The following is a 20,177-nucleotide window of genomic DNA, read 5'->3' on the forward strand; positions in this document are numbered from 1 at the left end:
ATTCAGAACAGATAATTCTAATTTCTCTGGAATATTTTTCCCCTTTGTTTCCCCAAAGCTGCAACCGTCCAGCCCACTTACTCTCTCCCACCATTCTGACTCTGCTGTCCCCTAATGTACACCCTCCCCATTCTCATGGAGTTGTTGATAAACAGATCCATGCTACCACTTTCCGTCCCTGGTTAGACTCTGCACCCTTTCTGGGTTCACTTCCTTTCCCTTCAGTTGCTGCAAGTGAATAATGTAACAGCAGAATGAAACAAAAGGAAACAGACAGGGAGATGGCAGATCCTGGACAGAAGAGGAACCTTCAGGCTGGGAGAATGGGTCAGATCCTTGTTTGTTTCTCAGAGGTCGATTCCCAGCATTACAACAAGTTGGGAATGGAACTTGGTTCCACGTGAGTGTGATGGCACTTTGACCCCCCCCCCCCAACTGATCAATACTATAAGCAGATGTGCCCCTTCTCCACCCAATCACAGTGTGAATGCTTTCTGCTGGTTACCCAAAACACATGCTCCAAAACCCATTCACATTCTGTACATGTACAGTACCAGGTTTCCCTGCACACATGTGATCCCTGCCTCAGGGATTGTGGGAGTTATAGTCCCCATGAAGCCTCTGGAGACCTGTTTCTGGAAAGTGAATGAAAAGTGTGGGGTGGAGGGTGTTGTGTATCCGATCCCCATTCAGACACACAGGACATGTGGGTTGTCACTGCGTTTTACTGAGACATCCGCTTAGAAAACTCGATTTCTGATGTAAGGAATATACATTCAGCCAATTGTGGGGTGGGGAGGTTAATAAGGGGCAGCAAATTTTAAGAGAGGTGGCTCAGTGGCTAGCACTGCTGCCTCACAGCGTCAGAGACCCGGGTTTGATTCCAGCCTTAGGCGACTGTGTGGAGTTTACACATTCTCCCTATGTCTGCGTGGGTTCCCGCTGGGTGTTCCGGTTTCTTTCCACAGTCCAAAGATGCACAAGTTTGATGGATTGGCCATGCTAAATTGCCTACAGGGTCCACGATGTGCCAGTTAGACAATTAACAACAGGAAATGCAGGGTTACAGGGAATGGATGGGTCCGAATGGGATGCTCACCATAGGGTTGGCGTGGACTCGATCGATGAATACCCTGTTTCTGCACTATAGGGACTCTATTCTATTCTCATGAGGAAGAATGTACCTATCTCAATGTGTTATGAATTTGTGGAATTCCCTATTCAAAATGCAGTGGATGCCAGGGCAATGAGCAACCTTAATGAAAAGATACAGATGTTTAATTTGCAATGAGTTGAAGGGTGAGAGAGAGCAGGCGGGAAAATCCAGCTGAGAGCAAGGTGAGCTCAATCATCAGCGCATTAAATGGTGGAGATGGTTCGAAGGGCTGCATTGACTCTCCTGTGCGCAGTGCTTATCTTCTTACGGTAATAATTGGAAAGCTGAATCCAAAAATCACCACCTTCAGAAAATGCAGGATACTCAGATGGATTAGCATTCCAAACTTAGATAGTGAGGAAGCGAGTAGGAGTTAATGATTTTGCAATTTTACACTGAGGGGACACAGTGATTTATGGTTTTCGACTGTGTAGGACATTCACACCGTCCAGAATACTCTGTTGGGAATATCTATCCTGTACTTTACTACAAAGCCAAGGTCTCTGACAATGAAACCCAAAACACCGCCTCCCCACGTAATCTGATAAAAGACTTGAGAAGTCTGGTTGAATTTAGAACACAGATGGAAAACGGGAAGATTAAATCCAATCCCAAGATCCTGTGCTTAAACAAAGGAGACGACAATAGGATGAGGCAGGAGTTGGCTAATATAGACTGGAAGCAAAGACTTTAGGGTGGGACAGTTGACAGACAGTGGAGGAATATCAAAGAATTTTTCAAACTGCTCAGCAAAAACATATATCAGTGAAAAGGAAGGACTGTAGGAAAAGGAGTAATCTGCCGTGGGTGGGTAAGGAAATAATGGAGTCTGTCAAATTGAAATAGAAAACATACAAATTGGTAAAAACCAAGGAGAAACCAGGAGATTAGAAAAACTTCAAAGATCAACAGAAAGCTTGATGGGATTCGGGATAAAATGTAATGAGTAGCTATCTGCAGGGACAGAATAGCAGTTTACACTATTGGAGGGGAACCTATTGTTTGGAGAACATATGGCCTCTGTAATTGTTGAAGCACTTAACTGTTACCATAGAGATAATCCTGATCACGTTAAAACTCACAGCACACCCCAAAAACTTGTATGTCCAAATAAACCTGTTGGACTATAACCTGGTGATGTGTGGTTTTTAACTTTGTTGATCCCACCTCAACCCCGGCTCCTCCACATCAGAATCCTGATAGACAGCCCCACTGAAACTGAAGCGCCTGTCAGGCACTTGAGGGAGCCAAAGGGGCGTGGGGGGGAGGGGTGCGTGGTTTAACCACAAAGTGCTGAACAGAACTAGACTTTTTAACTGCTGTTGCCATTGAGATAATCCTGAGAGATAGTCTCTATTCAAAGTCACAAACCACAAAGGTAGAAGAATGGGAGCCGTACACCGGACAGGCGGGGAGTTACCTGATGCTGCCTGGAGGCATTTTGCACGTAAAATATCCAGGTAACTACCATGTCTCATCAATAAAGACTCAAAGAAGACCTCTCAGAGTTCTGTGCCTATTTATTCCTACTCAGCAGGGTTCAGGAATATGAGGACACAGCAGTCAGAATTCACAGTGGAGGATATGAAGAACATGCCAGGAATTGATAAGGAGACTGAGGAAGGTGAGGACCTATAAATAACCGTTATCATGAAAGAGTTAGAGCTGGGCAACCTAATGGAGCTAAAGGTAGACAAGTCTCTTTGCTCTGATGGAATACATCCCAAGATACCAACAGAGTTAGGGGGAGAAATAGCAAATGCACTTAAGTCATAGAATCCTACAGCAGAGACAGGCACTTTGGCCCAAACTGGCCCATGCCAATCAGAATGTCCATCCACGCTAACCCTATTTCCAAGCACTTGGCTCATCTGCTTCTGAAACGTTCCTATCCATGTATTTGTCCAAATGCCCTTTAGATGTTGTTAACAGACCCGCCTCAACCACTTCCACTGGCAGTTCATTCCATATACATACCACCCTCTGTGTAGAACAGTTGCCTCTCAGGGTTCCCTTTTAGTCTTTCTCCTCTAACCTTAAACTGATACCCTCCAATCCTGAATTCCCTGGGAAAAAGGCTGAGTGCATTCACCTTACCCATGCCTCTCATGATCTTATACACTTCTTTAATATATTCCCCCTCGGTTTCCTCTGCTATAAACAAAAAAGTCCTCGCTTGTCTAACCTCTCCCTGTAACTCAGACCCCTGAGATCTGGCATCATCCTTGTAAATTTCTTCTGCACCTTTCCAGTTTCATAACTGAAACCTACACTGCACTCATCACATTTCCAGTGTTTCCCCACGGCGCTGGAACCGACGTGACAACACCAATGGATTACAATCCATGATCGATAATTCACTCCGTTACAACAATTCCATTTTCACAGCTTTTTCCATGATGCAAGAATCCTTTTGTCTTTCTGGTTTCATGGTAAATTGTCCTCATACAAAACCAATCTGGGGCTTAACTGTTCCTGGGAAATGTGCCATGATGTTTTAGACTTTCAAAAACCAAATGAAATCTCTCTCCACAGTCCCCACGCTAACATGGACTTCGCTGTCTCAGTACTTTTTCCAGTCACGCTGACATTTGAGATATTCGTCCACAGGCAGAATGCACATCTTTCGTTCCAGATGAAAAGGCCAATGATATCCAGATCGGCACGGATCAAGTAACTATCAAAACTGAACATGAAATTCAATGTGAATTTCTCAACTACAAATTCCCCCTTTCAGTACTCTACAACAGAGAAAACAAAGTGCTGGAGATCCTCAGCAGGTCTGGCAGAATCTGAAATGGTGACAGATGCAGGAAACATTGCAGCCTGGAAGAAGTGTTCAGATGATTACACCAGGAACGTGCGCTTGATGACCAATATGGAGAAGATGGGGGCATTGTGTTCAACAGTTTTATACCAGAGACTCTGACCCCATTTTATTCCGTGTTTCTCTGAGATTCCCTCTTTTCAGAAGCAGGCAGGAGTGGGAAGCAGTGGAGAATGTAAATGATGTGTGATCTTCCTAGTGAGAGGATTCGAGTACCGGAGCAGGGATCCCTTTCTGGAAGGGCCTTGGCGAGACCACACCTGGAGTACTGCGTGTACCTTTGTTCCCCTTTCCCAAGGAAGACTCTCCTGGTTACTGAGAGAGAGTAAAGGAGGGGCACCAGCCTGGGTCCTGGGATGTGTAGATAATTAAGGGCTGCAGATGCTGGAAGTCAGAGTTTATACAATGTTGATCTGGGGAAGTGCAGCAGGTCAGGCAGCATCAGAGGGGCAGGAAAGTTGATGTTTTGGGTCAGGACAGTTTGTCAGTCCGAATGAATAGTCCTGACCCGAAACATCAATTTTCCTGCCCCATCGTATCCATGCTGGTCATCAAACGCCTATTTATTCTAGTCCCACGTTCTGGCACTCCATGTAACATCTTGGTGTGATCATCTAAACATTTCTTCCAGGCTGCAATGTTTCCTGCATCTGTCACCATTTCAGATGCTGACAGACTTGCTGAGGATGTCCAGCAATTTATGTTCTTATTGCAGATTTCCACCATTTTGCTGAAGCACATAGACATGTATACAGCTCCATATTTTGTTGACTCACATTTCTGAGATGGCAGGACTGATGGCTGAAGAGGGACTCAATCCTTGTTTAATCCTCCTTTTCTTTGGCTTTCTGAGCTGCTGACTACATCACTAATATTCTACCTCCCATTCCCTGACCTGAATCTGACCCATCTAAGCCGACACTTTAGTTCCCAACCCCCTGCCAAGACTAGTTAAAACCTCACCAATGGAACTGCAAAAGCCCCCATCAGATTTGTCTCAGCTCTGCCCAGGGGTAACCGGTCAGGCTGGTATAGGACCCACCCAGAAACAGTCCCAGTGCCTGAAGAATCTGAACCTTTCTCTGGTACACCATTTCCCCAGCCACACATCCAGCTGATCTACCCTCTTATTCCTGCTCTCAGTAGCACATGGCACTGGGAGTAAGTCTGACCTTATTACATTTCAGGATCTACATTTTAATGCATCTCTGCTCTCCCTATATCTAGCTTTCAGGCTAGATCTGTTTAGCAATGTCGTTGGTATCTGTGTGTTCCACCACCATGGGCTGTTTAACTTCCAGCTCTTCCATCCCTCTGTTTAGCAATGTCGTTGGTATCTGTGTGTTCCACCACCATGGGCTGTTTAACTTCCAGCTCCAGAAAGTCCTGCAGCCGCTCCATGATATTGCGGATCCTAGCTTTATGGAGGTAACATACCATCCTGGATTCATGTCTATGGTCACAGCAGTGCCCGCCCTAACCCTGAGCATTGAATCCCCTGTCACTATAGCCGTGTTTCCTCTCTTTCCTCCCGCTCTTTGCAGCGGAGCTCTCTGTGGTGGCATGACCCTAGCTGGTGCTGATTTCCCGAGAAGCCACCCCACCCATTCCCACCCTTACAGAATCCCAAGCGGGATACAGTATCTGTATGAGAAGGGGATGACCACTGGGGACCCCTGCACCCCATTTCTGAGCCTTTTCCTTGATCTGATGGTCACCCATTCCCTTTCTGCCTGTGTAGCCCTCACCTGCAGTGTGACTAACTCACTAAACATGCTGTCCATAACATTCTCAGATTCTCCACAGTGAGTCCACTCACAGCTCCAGGTCTGAAAAGCAGTTTCCCAGTAACTGCAGATGAACACACTTGCAGCACACATAGCCGTCAGGCACACTGGAAGCGTCCCTTATTTCCCACACTGTACAAGAGGACCACACCACGGGTCTGAGGTGCCATATCACAACATCTCTCTACATTTATCTCGTTACTCCCATTAAGAAAATTTAAATGAGTGCGCAACCTTCCTTCACTTCAAACATGTACATTATAATTAAAAAAAAAACTTTACTTCAGCAGATATGCCATACTTTAAAAACTTAAATACTCCGCAGGTATCACTGAGAAATTGGCTGTTTCCATTGGGACCACGTGAATTACTGAATGGCCTGAACTAAACTTGAGTTTCAGCTTCACCTTCTCCCAGTCTCACCTCACTCTGTTTACACCCAACTCCAAAACACTCTCATTGAGCCAAGCAGCACTCTCAGTGCAGCCTTGTCATTTTCAATGTCTGCTCACACCTACACTGCCCTCGGCCTCCTGTACTGTTCTAATGCATCTCAATGGGAGCTCAGGAACAGCATCTCATCTTTCAGTTCAGCCCTTTGCAACCCTAGAGTCAACATGGACTTCAGCAGTTTCTGGATGAACAGACAGTTGTCAGAATCTGGAATGTTCCACCTGAAATGGTGCTGGAATTTGAGTCCACAAGGAAATTCAATGAGAAGCTTGCAGGAAATTGGAAGTAGAGGGTTTACAGGTTAACATCATGAAGTGGGTGACTGGGACTAAATCTGGCATTTGGATAAATCTGTGCTCTCTCTCTCAGCCCAATACCTCCTTCCACAGCTGCAGGGCCAAGAATTGAACACATACCCAAAGGGTGATCTGACCATGAACTTGAACATCTTTCTGCTTTTTGCTTGACAAAACTATTGGTGATATTTTCTCAGACTGAACAAACCTTTTGACAAACAGTTAAATGCCAATGATATTCAGATCGTGATTATTCCGTGGACTGTAGAAACTTGTTTTTGAGATCCCAGTCTCAATTATTCTCAATTAATATCCTATAAAATGAATTCGCAAAACAAAGCTCACAGTCAGTGCAAGATGAATAGTGAAGGCGAACACTTCTCTTGGTATGTGTTTGATGTGTAAACACTCCTCTTGAAATCACCCCACCCCCCCAAAAAAGAGGACATGTGCCTGCGCCTTGCTGTACCTTACCCCAAATAAAGATGGCGGCCATAACCCAGGACCTCTCACTGCCTGAGGCCCACAGCTGTTTTCCTCTTTGCTGCAAATGTGGGACCAAGATTTTCTAATTCAGATTAACAACCTGCACAGAGTATGACTAAACCCTCCCAGTCTACACTGATACATCTCATCCGGTTTCTGCTGCCACTCTCCCCTTTCCACCTCCTGCAAACACCAAGGGTCATCACGGGTTCTGTGACCCTTCATCAGAACCGAAAACAGCTGGGAAAAGTAGAATCCCTATAGCGTGGAAACAGGCTCTTCGGCCCAACAATTACACATCCACCCTCCGAAGTTCATTTCACCCAGACCCATTCCCCTCCCTATTACTCTCCATTTCCCCAGACTAATGCACATCCACGAACACTACGGGAAATTTAGCTGGGCCAATTCACTGAACCTGCACATCTTTGGACTACAGGAGATAGGGGTAAAGAGTAAATAATAGGTGGGGACAGAGTGCAAAGAGAGACAGGAACATTTGTAAAGACAAAGGAGTGAATAACGATCTGGTGGGACAGTGGAAAGCTGTTAGTGGAGGAGACAGGAACCTGGTAGCATCTGAGTGGCAGTGGTGGAAATGGTGACTGATGAGTTACATTGTGGCTGCAAAAAGGCCACACTTTAACGCAAGCTGGAAGAACAACACCTCACCTCCCAGTCGGGGATCCTGCAATCCTCTGGCTTCAACATCAAATTCAATAATTTTAGGTCTGAACTCTCCCACGTCCTAGTGTCTTTGCCCCCTACCCCACATACCAGGCCTTGTTATTACATAGCCTGCCATTACACACTACCTATGTTTAGCCACTAACAGTCCCCATAAACAGCTATTCACCCCCCCCCCCCCCAGCCAAATCGTTATCCACTCCTTTGTCCAACTGCTCCTATCTCTCTCTTTGGACTCTATCCCCCCCTATCATTTACTCCTTAACCACTACCTTCTGCATAAAAACCAACATTTTTTTCCGAGTAGCACCAGCTCCTGAGGATGGGTCACCGAACCCAAAATGCGAACCGATTTCTCTTCACAGATGCTGCCAGATCTGCTGAGCTTTTCCAGTACTTTCAGTTGTTGTGTGTGATTTACAGCCTCCGCAGTTCTTTTGGTTCTAATTTCCCCGGAGTATCTAATTCAGGTCCAGCAGACTGAAACAGTGTTTATCAACCCTCCCAGTCCACACTAACTCCATCTCTCTCCCTGTCTCTGCTGTCTCTCCCACTCCTTCACATTCAGTCCCCCCTCACAGTGACACTGCGCCTGCAAAGCTGATGGTCATGTGTTGGCCTGCTGGACCCACCCCTCATTCACTCCCATTGGCAGGAGGATCACGCCAACTCTCCTATTGGTCTGAAGCTGTGTCAATCAGCCAGGCCCCATTGTGACCTGAGTGGTGGGATCCTCCCAGGTGCATCAGAGGCTGAGGGGTGACCTCACAGAGGTTTATAAAATCAGGAGGGGCATGGGTAGGATAAATAGACAAGGTCGTTTCCCTGGGGTGGGGGAGTCCAGAATGAGAGGGCATAGGTTTAACATGAGAGGGGAAGAATTTAAAATGGATCAGAGGGGCAATTGTTTTTCCCACTGAGGTTGGTGCGTGTATGGAATCTTCTGTCGGGAAGTGGAGGATGTTGCTACAATTATACAAATTTGGCATCTGGATGGGTATATGAATAGGAAAGGTATAGAGTGATATGTGCCAAGTGTTGGCAAATGGGTCTAGATTAGGTTGGGATATCTGGTTGGCATGGACTGGTTTAACCAAAGGGTTTATTTTCATGCTGTACATCTCTACGGCTCTGCCCTGGGATGAGCTTCATCATTCACAGTGAATTGGGCAGTATCACAGAGCACAGGGGCTGGAGGCTATTCCGCCCATTGGGGCTGTACTCTCTCCCTCTGGAGATAGTGCCAGTCAGTCCCAACTCAACTTCCATTTGGACATAGCCCTCCAAATCCTTCCTTAAAAAAGTTAAATTTCAAATTTGTTTTGACAATAGCTACTGAATCTGCATCCAGCTGTCTTTCAAACTGTTCCAGATGCTCAGAATTTAGTGAGTAAAATAATCTTCACATTTTTAATCTGCATTATTTGCCAGTTACCTGAAAGTAGTTACTAAAAATTGTGACGTTAAAAATTTCTCACTCTGTCTCTCTGTAAATGAAATGCCCTGGAAACAAATCAACTCCTGGTCGAAATCACTGCTTCACCTTCTCAGCTCCAAGGAGAATTGTCTGACCTTCTGCTAACTCTCCATAAAAGAGAAACCTATCTTAATTTTAATTTATTAGTGCCATAGAGATGTACAGCACAGAAACAGACCCTTCAGTCCAACTTGTCCAGGCCAACCAGATATCCTAAATTAATCTCGTCCCATATGCCAGCACTTGGCCCATAACCTTCTAAACCTTTCCCAATCACATATCCAATGAGATGTGTTTTAAATGTTGTAACTATACCAACCTCCACACTTTCTCTGGCAGCTTATTCCATACACGTATCACGTTCAGCTTGAAACTTTGCCCCTAATATCCCTTTTCAATCTTTTCCCTCACGCCTGTGCTTTCTAGTTTTGGACTCACCTAAACAGGAATAAGACCCTGGCTGTTTACCCTATCCATGCCCCTCACGATTTTATCAACCTCTATGGTCACCCCTCAGCATCCGATTCTCCAGTGAAAACAGCCTCAGCCTATTCAGCCTCTCCCTATAGCTCAATCCCTCAACCCTGGAAACATATTTTCTGAATCCTTTCAAGTTTCACAATATCGTTCCGATAGTGGGGAGACCAGGACTGAAAGCTGATTCAGTCACTTCTGGAATTCTATGTCCTGTACAGCCGCAAAATGACGTCACAACTCCTGTACTCAATGCACTGACCGATAAAGGCAAGAATACTAAACACCTTCTTCACTACCCTGCCTATCTATGATTCCACTTTCAAGGAACGATGAACCTGCACTCCAAGATCTCTTAGTTCAGCAACACTGCCCAGGACCTTCCCATTAAGAGTAGAAGTCCGGCCCTGATTTGCTTTTCCAAAATGCAGAACCTCACATTCATCAAAATTAAACTTCATCTGCCACTCCTCAGCCCATTTGATCGGAGTCTCATTGTACTCTGAGGTAACTTTACTGTCCACTGCACGTCAAATTTTGGTGTCTATTGTAAACCTACTAACCATAGCTCCTATATTCACATGGAAATCATTGATATAAATGACAAAAAGCAGTGGACCCAGCACCCAGCCTGACAGCATTTTGCTCACCACAGGCTTCCAGTCCTAAAAGCACCCTTCACCAAGACACTGACTGCTCAGCAAGGTTAGAGCTCATGGAATACAGGGAGAACTAGCCAATTGGGATCCAGAACTCGCTCAAAGGCAGAAGACAGAGGGTGGTGGTGGAGGGTTGATTTTCAGACTGGAGGCCTGTGACCAGTGGAGTGCCACAAGGGTCGGTGCTGGGTCCACTACTTTTCGTCATTTATATGAATGACTTGGATGTGAACATAGCAGGCATAGTTAGTGAGATGACACCAAAGTTGGAGGTGTAGTGGACAGTGAAAACAATTACCTCAGAGTACAACGGGATCTTGATCAGATGAGTGAATGGGCTGAGGAGTGGCATTTGGGGAAATCAAATCTTAGCAGGACTTATACACTTAATGGTAAGGTCCTGAGGAGTGTTACTGAACAAAGAGACCTTGGAGTGCAGGTTCATAGCTCCTTGAAAGTGGAGCCGCAGGTAGATAGGATAGTGAAGGCGGCATATGGTTAGAACATTAAGTACAGGAGTTGGGAGGTCATGTTGTGGCTGTACAGGGCATTGGTGAGGTCACTATTGGAATATTGCGTACAAACCTGGTCTCCTTCCTATCGGAAGGATGTTGTGAAACTTGAAAGGGTTCAGAAAAGATTTACAAGAAAGTTACCAGGATTGGAGGATTTGAGCTCAGCTGGGGGTTGAATAGATTTTGAATAGACTGGGGCTATTTTCCCTGGAGCGTCCGAAGCTGAGAGGTGAGCTTATAGAGGTATATAAAATCATGAGGGGCATGGATAGGATAAATAGACAAAGTCTCTTCCCTGGGGTGGTGGATCCCAGCACTAGAGGGCATAGGTTTAGGGTGAGAGGGGAAAGACTTTAAAGAGACTTGTGGGGCAACGTTTTCACAGAGGGTGGTATGTGTATGGAATGAGCTGCCAGAGGAAGTGGTGGAGGTTGGACGAATGCAACATTTATAAGGCATCTTGATGGGTATAGAATAGGAAGGATATGAGCCGGGTGCAAGCAGGTGGGACTACATTGCGTTGGGATATCTGGTCAGCATGTACTGGTTGGACCGAAGGGTCTCTGCTTCTGTGTTGTACATCTATGACTCTTTGATCTTCCAGTCAATTTTGTATCCAAATAGCTAGTTCCGCCTGTATTCTATGGTGTTGAACTTGCTAACCAGTCTGTTATGTGGAACCTTGTGTCTTTCTCAAGTCCAAGTTAATGACTTCCATGCACAAAGCCATGCTGACTATCCCTAATCTTTTCTTGCCTTTCCAATGACATGTAAATTCTGTCCCTGAGAATCCCTTCCAACAACTTGCCTGCCACTGACTTCAGGCTCACTGGTCTATAGTTCCCTGGCTTTTCCTTACTATCTTTCTCAAATAATGATTTGGAGATGCCAGTGTTGGACTGGGGTGTACAAAGTTAGAAATCACACAACACCAGGTTATAGTCCAACCGGTTTAATTGGAAGCACACTTCCAATTAAACCTGTTTGACTATAACCTGGTGTGTGATTTTTAACTTTCTCAAATAATGGCACCCATCTTCCAGCACCCTGTCTGTGGCAATCGATGATACAAATATCTCAGCGAGGGGCCCAGCAATCACTTCCCTGGCTTCCCACAAAGTTCTGGGATACACCTGCTCAGATTCCTGGGATTTATCCACCTTTCTGCTTTTTAAGACATCCAGTACCTCCTCCACTGTAATATGAACAATTGCCAAGTTATCACTATTTATTTCTCCAAACTCTCTAGCTTCCATATCATTTTTCAGTAAAAACTGATGTGAAATACTGACAGAATCTCTCCCACTGCCTGCGGTTCCATAGACAGCCTAACTGATTTTTGAGGGTTGCTATTCTCTGCCTGGTTACTCTTTTGTCCATAGTATATTTGTCGAATCTCTTTGGATTCTCCTGAAACCAATTTCCCAAGCTATCTCACGTCCTCTTTTTGCTCTCCTGGTTTCCCGAGAGTTTTCCTCCTCTAGGGAGTCACACAAACACAGCTCTCAATACCTGCCATATCCCTCCTTCATTTTCTTGACCAGAGCCTCAATTTCTCTAGTCATGCAGCATTCTCTACACCTACCAGCCTTGGCCTTAACAGGAAAATACTGTGTCTGTACTCACATTATCACAGGCCTATGGAGGCATTGGCAGATGTGGACATCAAAACAATCAATCATTCTCAGTAAAGAGGTACTGTTGAAAAAGCTAAGAGCCCAAAGGTAGATGGGTCTCCTGGCCCTGATAGAATGCATCCCAGAGATGGCGGGGGAAAATAGCAAATGCTCATGTGATTATTCACTAAAATTTGATTGACTCTGGGACAGTTCCGACAGATTGGCAAGCTGCAAACGTGATGCCACTTATTCTAAAAAAATGCATAGGGTGCTGGTGAGGCCACACCTGGAGTACTGTGTACAGGTTTGGTCTCCTTACTTCTGCAAGGATGTACTGGCACTGGAGGGAGTGCAGATGAGGGTCACTAGTTTGGGCCTGGAGTTGAGAGGGTTGGTGTATGTGGAGAGATTTAGGACTGAGTTCAGGAGGAACTTCTGCAGCTAAAGGGTTGTGAATCTGTGGAATTTGCTGCTGAGTAAAGCAGCTGAGGCTTTCATCTTGAATGTGTTTAAGGCAAAAGGTAGATTTCTGAACAGGAAAGCAATTAAGGGTTACAAGTAAGAGCAGGAAAGTGGAGCTGAGGCCATGAAAAGATCAGCCCTGGTCTTATTGAATGGCAGAGCAGGCTTGAGGGGCCAGATTGCTTACTCCTGCTCCTCTTCCTTATGTTCTTATGTTCCCCCTTTCCAGCCATCCCTTTCCCTGGAAATAACTTCCCGCAAACAAATTTTGCAAGTTCTTACCTTGTGCCATCGAAATTGTCCAATTTAGAAAGCTATCTATTAGATCTGGTCTATTATTTTCTGTAACTATTTTAAAGCTAGTAGAATTATCAGAGAATCCAGACAGCGTGGAAGCGGGCCATTCAGCCCATCACATCCACACTGAACATCAGAGCCTTCTACCCTACCCCTATAACGTTGCAATTCCAATGAGCAATCCACCTGGCCAGCACATCCCTGAACACTATGGGCAATTCAGCCTGGATAACCCACCCATCCTACACATCTTTGGACTGTGGGAGGAAACCAGAGCAACCAGACGAAACCCAAGCAGACAACCACAACAAGGTGATCATCCCTTTCTTATTTCCCAGTCCATCCAAATAACTTCACTGGAAATACTCCCAATAATATCCTCCCTGAGCACAACCATAAAGGTATCCCTAATCCAAAATGCCATTCTGCCTCCTCTCGTCCCTCTTTCTATCCTTCCCATTGCATCTATACCCATCCATCACTGAGCCACGTTTCTGTAATATTCATGATATCCCAGTCCAATGTTCAAAACCAAATCCTCAGCTCATCTGCCTTCCCTGTCGGGCCTCTTGCACTGAAATAAATGCAGTGAAACTGCTCGGTCCTTCCTCATTCTGTGCCTTGCCCTTGCCTGCCTTGACTGTCTAACTTCTCAACTGTACCAGCCTCAGACATACCTCTTCTCTCACTATCTCTTTAGGTTTACCCCCCACTCCCTCACTGGTTTAATGCCTCCTGAGTAGCACTAGCAAATCTCCCTGCCTGGATATTAGACACCTTCCAATTCAGGTACAATCCATCCTTCTTATGCACGTCAATTCTACCCCAGCAGAGATTCCAATGATCCAAACATGGCAATCCTTCTCCCTGCACCAGATCTTTAGCCACACATTCATCTGCTCTATCCTGCTGTTCCTACTCTCACTAGCATGCGGCACAAAGAGTAATCCAGATATTACTACCCACGAAGACCTACTTTTTAATCCTCCAGGATAATTTGCTATATTCTCTCGTCAGGACCTCATCCTTTCCTCTTCCGATGTCATTGGTACTAATGTACAATGAGCTCCCACTGATCATACTCCCTTTTGAGAATACTCTGCTCCCTCTCCGAGACATCCTTGTCCCTGGCACCAGGGAGGTACCACCCATTCTGATGTCTCACTGTCAGCTGCAGAAACGGCAGTCTGTGCCCTATACCAGAGAATCTCCTATCACCATCGATTACCAGGCACCTCATATACCTCACATTACATTGGAGCCAGTCTCTGTACCAGTACCTTGTTTGTCAGTGCGATATGCCCCTGAGAGGGTGACCTCCGACGCTTTCCGAAACAGTGTACTTGTTTGAGATCAATCAGCCGGGCCCCATTGTGAGGTAAGTGGTGGGATCCTCTCTCTCTCTGCCCAGTGATGAGGTTCATCATTCACAGTGAATGGGGCAGTATCACAGAGCACAGGGGCTGGGGGCTATTCAGCCCATTGGGACTGTACTCTCTCCCTCTGGAGATGCTGCAAATCTGTCCCAACTCCCCTCTCACTTGCCCAAAGCCCACTAAGTCCTTCCTTAAAAAGTAAAATTATAAATCTGTTTGAGAACATCTGCTGAATCTGTGTCCAGCTGCCGTTCAGCCTATTCCAGGAGCGCAGAACTTACTGAGTGAAATAATGTTCCCATTTTCACTCTGCATTATTTGCCAGTTACCTGAAAGTAGTTACGAAAAATTGTGATCGTGCTAACAATTCCTCTCTCTCTGCAAATTAATTGTTTGGAAACAAATCTGCACCTGGTCCAAATCACTGCTTAACTTAATTATCTGTGCTTCTGCTAGCTCTCCACAAAAGAGGAACACATCTTAATTTATTAGTGTCATAGAGATGGACAGCACAGAAACAGACCTTCGGTCCAATTCGTTCATGCCAACTCGGGATCCTAAACTACTGGAGTCCCATTTGCCAGCTATTGGGCCCTATCCCTCAAAACCCATCCCATTCATGGATGCCTTTCAAATGTTGTAATTGTATCAGCCTCCACTACTTCATCTGGCAGCTCATTCCACACACACACCACACTCAGCTTGAAAACGTTGCCCCTTAGATCCCTTTTAAATCTTTGCCCTCTCAACTTAAGCCCATGTGCTCTTGTTTTGGACCCACCTCACCTGGGGGGGGGGGGGGGGGAAGACCCTGGCTGTTCACCGTATCCATGCCCCTCATGATTTATAAATCTCCATAAAGTCACCTCTGTCTTTGACTCTCCAGGGAAATTACCCCCAGCCTCTCCCTGTAGCCCAAATCCTCCAACCCTGGCAAAGTCTTTGTCAATCTTGTCTGAATTCTTTCAAGATTCAGAACATCCTTCCCAGAACAGGGGATTTTGAACTTAAAACAGAATTCCTGAAATGGCTTAATCAATGTCCTGTCCAGCCACAATATGATGTCCCAGCTTCTGTATTCAATGCATCGACCAATAAATATAAGCATACCAAACACCACCTTCACTAGTCTGCCTATCTGCGACTCTACTTTCAACGAACAATGAATCTGAACTCCATGGTCTGTTTGTTCAGCAACACTGCGAAGGACTTTACCATTAAGTGTAGAAGTCCTGCCCTGATTTGCCTTTCCAAAATACAATAGCTCAAATTTATCTAAATTGAACTCAGTCTGCCATTTTTCGTTCCAATGGCCCATCTGAACAAGATCCTGTTGTATTCTGAACTAACTTTCTACACTGCCCACTACACCACCAATTTTAGTGCCTTCTGACCATATCTCATATATTCACATCCAAGTCATTTATTGAAGGCCCCAATATCCATTGCTGCAGCACACTGCTGCTCACAGGCCTCCAGTCCACAAAACAACCCTACATCACCACTCTCTGTCTCCTACCTTCAAGCCAGTTTTGTATCTAAATAGCTCATTCTCCCAGCATTCCATGTTATCTAACCTTGCTAACCAGTCTGCTTTGTGGAACCTTGTTCAATTCCCATGGAGACAACGTTCACAGGCTGCCATCAATCATCTTTGTCACTTCTTCAAGAAAAAAAACACACTCAAGTTAGTGAGACACGATTTTGCACAAACAAAGCCACTTTAACTCTCCCTAATCATTTCCGAATACACGTTTATCCTGTCCTTTAGAATCCCTTCCAACAACTTGCCTGCCACTGACTTCAGGCTCACTGTTCTCTTGTTCCATGGCCTCTCCTTCCCACCTTTTTAAAAATAATGGCACCTCACCTGTCGCTATCAATGATACAAATATCTCAGGAGAGGCCCAACAATCTTAATGGAGGACAGAGGGGGTTAGGGAGGATATTCTAGAGGTTTGTGTCCTTGGCAGCTCCAATCGTGGAGTGATGTAGGTGGGGAATAGCTGTCAACGGAGACAATTAGTGGTTAATCGTGGGTAGTGTGTAATGGCAGGCAATGTGATAACAATGTGTGAGAGTTAAGGGTTGGAGGGGTGGAGCTCAAGGGCAGTGGTGTCGGAAGTGGAGGAGATACACTGGAGGGCATTGGGGTTGACCACATGAGAGGGGAAATTGCAGTCCTTGAAATATGGTCCATTTGGTATGTTCTGGAGTGTTCTGCCAGCTTGCAACAAGCTTCACTGGAACACTGCACCTAAGCATGAGACAGATGTTGGCCAGGGAACACGCTCGTGTGTTAAAGTGGCAGGCAACCAGGAGCTCAGGGTCTTTTTTGGCCTGAGAGGGAGCATAGATTGATCCAAATTGCACTTCATTTCTTTGTAGGAACTGTAAGATTTAGTCCCAATCACCCAATTCATAATGTTAACCTGTAAACTCCTTATGGACTCGAATCCTAGCACCTTTTCAGGTGGAATGTTCCAGATTCTGATAACTCTGTTCATTGAGAAAAATGATCCCTTTTATATCTTTTCCCTCTCATCTTAAGCCTGTGTCCTCTAGTTCTGAACCCACAGAACCCGGGAAAAAGTCCCTGACTGCTCACCTTATCCAGGTCCATCATGATTTTATAAACATTTAGAAGGTCACCTCTCAGTCTCTAACTCTCCAGGGAAAATAGTCCCAGCCTATTCAGCATTTCCCAATAGCTCAACCCGTCCAACCCTGGCAAAGTCCTTGCAAACCTTTCCTGAAACCTTTGAAGTTTCACAACATCATTCCGAAAACAGGGAGATTGGAACTGAAAACAGAATCCCAGAAGAGCATTCATCAATGTCCTGTACAACCACAATATGACGTGACAACAGCTGCATTCAATGCATTGACCAATAACGGGGAGTGTACCAAACACTGCATTCACTACCCCGCCTACCTGTGACTCTACTTTCAAGGAACTATGAACCTGCACTCCAACGTCTCTTTGTTCAGCAACACTCCCCAGGACTTTACCATTAAGTGTACAGGTCCTGCCCTGATTTGCCTTTCCAAAATCCAACAGCTCACATTTGTCTAAATTGAACTCCATCTGCCATTCCTTGCGCCATTGGCCCATCTGATCAAGATCCTGTTGCATTCTAAACTAACCTTCTTCACTGTCCACTACACCTCCAATTTTTGTGCCTTCTGTAAACCTACTGACCATACCTTACACATTCACATCCAAGTCAATTATTTAAGGACCCAATATCGATCCTTGTAGCACACTGCTGACCACAGGCCTCCAGTCCGCAAAGCAACCGTCCATCACCACCCTCTGTCTCCTACCTTCAAGCCAGTTTTGTATCCAAATGGCTTGCTCTCCCTGCATTCCATGTTACCTAACCCTGCTAACCAGTCTGCTTTGTGGAACCTTGTTGAATGTCCACATAAACAACATTCACCGCCTGGCTTCATCAATTTTCTTTGTCACTTCAAAACACTCAGTCAAGTTAGTGAGACACAATTGTGCACGTACAAAGCCACATCGACACTCCCTAATCATTCCTTACCTTTCCAAATAGATGGATATCCTGTCCCTCAGAATCCCTTCCAACAACTTGCCTGCCACTGACTTCAGGCTCACTGTTCTCTTGTTCCATGGCCTCTCCTTACCACCTTTTTAAAATAAGGGCACCTCACCTGTCGCTATCAACGATACAAATATCTCAGGAGAGGCCCAACAATCACTTCTAGATTTCCAGAATACACCTGATCAGGTTCCAGGGCTTTATCAACCTTGATGTGATTTAAGACATCCAGTACCACCTCCTCTGTAACATGGACACTTTTCAAGTTATCTCTGTTTATTTCTCCAAACTCCTGAGCTTCCATATCCTTCTCCAGTAAAAAATGGCAAGAAATAGTTGCATATCTTTCCCACTCCCTGTGGTTCCATAGACAGCCTTGTTGATCTTTAAGGGGGCCTATTCTCTGGTCGAGTTAATCTTTTGTCTGTGATATATTTGTTTAATCTCTTTGGATTTTACTTAAACCAGTGCCTGAAGCTATTTCATGTCTTCTTTTTGCTCTCCTGATTTCCTTCAAGTATGAAAGCGTGATCCTGTACTCCCAATTCCTCTGCCTCTGCGATATCTGCTCCCAGGAGGAGCAATTCCACCCCAGGACATCCCAGAAAGGCCTCCTACTTCAAGGACCACAATTTCCCTCTCACTTGATCAACAATGCCCTCCAATGCATACCCTCCACTTCCCACACCTCCACCTTTATCCCACCACTTCAACCACAATAAGATTATAACCTTGCAGTCTTCACCTTCCACTCCACTAATCTCCAGATACAGTGCATTAACCTCTGTTATTTCTGCTACCTAAAGTCGGATCCCACCACCACAGACATATTTCCCTCTCCATTCCCTCGGCAACCCTCTTGTTAGGCCCACCCCCTCCCACCAACCCATGCTCCACACCCTCGACCCTCCCTTGCTGCCACGGGAGATGTAAAACATGCGGCCACACCTCCCTCTGACCTCTGTCCAAGACACGAAAAGGATCTTTTCACATCAGGCAGAGATTTCTCCGCACATCCCAAAACCTCATCTACTGCATCTGGACACTATGGGAAATTTAACGTGGTTCATCCAACTAACCTACACATCTTTGGACTGTGGGAGCAAACTGGAACACCCGAAGGAAACCCTCAGACACTGGGGAGAACGTGCCAACTCCAACACAGAGTCGCCAGAGGTCTCTGGTGCTGAGGAAGCAGCGCTAACCACTAAGCCACAATACTGTGGGATCTTTGGTGCTGATGTGCTGCCCCACTGATACCTCGGTCACTCACCCTGCCTCATTTCCTAAGAGGCAGCGATGACAGAGTGAAATTATCGCTAGACAATTAATCCAGAGACCCAGATAACGTTCTGGGGACCTGGGTTTGAATCCTATCACAGCAGATTTTGGAACGTGAATTCAATAAATATCTGGAAAAATTAATTTTGTGACGACAATGAATCCATTGTCAATTGTTGGGAATCCCATCTGGTTCACTCATGACCTGTAGGGAAGGAAAATGCCATCCTTACCTGTTCTGGTCTGCATGTGACTCCAGACCTATAGCAACGTGGTTGATTCTTAACTGCCCTCCGGTTAAACAAAGCAATAAATGCTGGCCAAGCCAGTGACAGCCTCATCCTGTGAATGAATAAAGAAAACAGGTCAGGTTTTGTTCCTTCTCTAGTAGGTACATCCTACAAACTGAATCTGAAATGTTCTCGTACACACTGAACAAATACCTTTCCATCCAAACCCTTAACACTACAGCACTCCAAGGCTATGTTGGTAAAGTTAAAACCCCTTAAAATTGCATCCATATTATTCTTACAGATAACTGAGGTCTCCTGGTAAAATTGTGTCTCAATTCCCCGCTGACTATTGGGAGAGAGTCTATAATACAATCCCAGTAAGACGGTTATCCCTTTCTTATTTCTCAGTACCACCCAAGTAACTTGCCTGGATGTACTCCCAGGAATATCCTCCCGAAGCCCAGCTGTAATGTTATCCCTAATCAAAGACGCCACTCCCCCTGTACAGTTGCCCCCTTTCTAT

The 20,177-nt window shown here is 45.4% G+C and overlaps 1 long non-coding RNA gene across 5 annotated transcripts in view; it reads right to left on the bottom strand.

Moving 5' to 3' along the window:
• Positions 1-20,177, bottom strand: part of LOC148135057 (uncharacterized) — a 72,273-nt gene that overhangs the window by 24,493 nt on the left and 27,603 nt on the right. For 4 of the 5 annotated variants that reach the window (XR_015755454.1, XR_015755450.1, XR_015755453.1 and 1 more), the window contains one exon: positions 19,655-19,763. This is a non-coding gene — a long non-coding RNA (uncharacterized LOC148135057). Of the gene's footprint in view, positions 1-3,260; positions 3,843-19,654; positions 19,764-20,177 lie in introns of those variants that run through there. The other variant, XR_015755455.1, reaches the window with a different exon arrangement.

Source organism: Chiloscyllium plagiosum, unplaced genomic scaffold (assembly GCF_037043375.1).
Source record: "Chiloscyllium plagiosum isolate Xiang-an unplaced genomic scaffold, Cpla_swu_hap1 HiC_scaffold_51, whole genome shotgun sequence".
Classification (NCBI taxonomy): Eukaryota; Metazoa; Chordata; class Chondrichthyes; order Orectolobiformes; family Hemiscylliidae; genus Chiloscyllium; species Chiloscyllium plagiosum.